General features: G+C 38.0%; 1 protein-coding gene across 2 annotated transcripts in view; it reads right to left on the minus strand.

The window, feature by feature from the left end:
- Window positions 1-1665, minus strand: part of LOC101849380 (cytochrome P450 2B4) — an 18011-nt gene that overhangs the window by 15527 nt on the left and 819 nt on the right. Inside the window, exon 2 of one of the 2 annotated variants that reach the window (XM_005100865.3) lies at window positions 558-670. The exons of the other annotated variant lie outside the window; for it this stretch is intronic. The gene's annotated coding sequence lies outside the window, so the exon portion shown is untranslated. The remainder of the gene's footprint in view (window positions 1-557; window positions 671-1665) is intronic. 2 annotated transcript variants of the gene reach the window in all.

Raw genomic sequence — 1665 nt, forward strand, 5'->3', positions numbered from 1 at the left:
CACATACAAAATATATTATAATGTATTGACATAACACAAACACACACACACACACACACACACACACACACACACACACACACACACACACACACACACACACACACTTACACACATACACACACACATTTTCACACACCAAGGCTTACTCATCTTTGCAAGGTGTTTTGACATCTTTATTTGATCTTACTACAGATCTTAAATCATTCAGTTTGTGTCGTTGAATGTCCAGCGTGTGCCTGTCAGTTTCAAATTCTCCACTTCACTTCCCCAACTCGAAGTCAGGTACCCATTACTGCTGGGTGGGCAGGAGGGGTCGATAAAAACACGTGTCCGAACCGAGGCTCGGACCTGGACTTTCCGCTTCGGAGACAAGCGCACTAACTGCTTCGCCACCACACCCTCTCACCTTTCCTATAAAGCCATAAAAAAATGTCCCACACGTAGAATAAAGTATCATCCTATCTTGCAGTTGTCTACTTTACATCTAAATAGATCTAAGTAGTAAAAGAAAAAAACAACAAAAAACAAACAGACAAATAAATTATCAGTCCTACCTTCGGCGAGGTTTCAACCCTCTGAGAGAGTTATGATAGACGCGCTGTCTCGCAAAGCACCGTACTTATTCTGAAGGCCTCGAAATGACTGGCTGTTTTATAGCAATCTCAGCCTGTTATACAGAAACTGGTGTCAGCAATATATATATATATATATGGGAGGTCGTTGCAACAGCGAATTCATCAACGACTTGGTTAATGTCGACGTTGTGCAGTAAATCGCTTTCAATTGAAATAAGTGCTAGCGTCCCTAGCCTCTGCTGAGACATGGTTGAACGCTTAACGTCTTTAAACTTTATGCGTTTCAGTTCCGAAAATGAACGTTCGCCAGTGCAGTTAGTTGACATTAGAGACAGATTGAAAATGCTTTGAACGCTTCCAGTTGCATTATCCGGATGTACTTGCTCTTTCACCCAACATAGGCACTGTCTAAATTCCATTGGAAAGTAAGGAGAGAGGTCATGTGGATAGACATTAACAAGTGCTGATGTTGCAGCATTGATGTCTTCAGCTGACATTGAATCATACTCTGTAAAAACACCAAACCGCTGCACTACTCTATCGGTTTCAAATTCTCCATTGCAGTGTTGTCAATGACGTTCCGCCATTGAAACCGAATTTCGACCAAATCAGTCAGCAAGATTTCTGATAATTACTTTCATGAAACTTGTGAACTGTATAAAACCACAAGCACAAAAGTAGAAAAGAATAAATAACAGTATTTTAAACCACTCGTACCCTCTATCTTCACAAAATAATTTGAAGATCACGCAACAGCAGCAGATATAATATAAACCACCAAGAGCCAATAAAAAAGATACGAAAAGTTCCCTCCCCTTTGCAATAAGACTGCTGTCAAAATAAATGTTATTATTATGTATTGCTGTTGATTTTAGAACATGCACATAATATAAGAACACACCTATAATAAAACTTTGTTTTAAATTGAATCATATTTAATGTGATAAATTCTTAGATGTGGTTAGAGATAGGTATCTAAAGTGACAAACTGTATTGTCAGATGTTTTGTTGTTTGTTTGTTTTTTCCTCTTCATATTGGTATTCTTTAATGTAAGTAATAATATTCAGTTTAAATGTCATTTATATA

This window comes from Aplysia californica, unplaced genomic scaffold, assembly GCF_000002075.1.
Source record: "Aplysia californica isolate F4 #8 unplaced genomic scaffold, AplCal3.0 scaffold00263, whole genome shotgun sequence".
Classification (NCBI taxonomy): Eukaryota; Metazoa; Mollusca; class Gastropoda; order Aplysiida; family Aplysiidae; genus Aplysia; species Aplysia californica.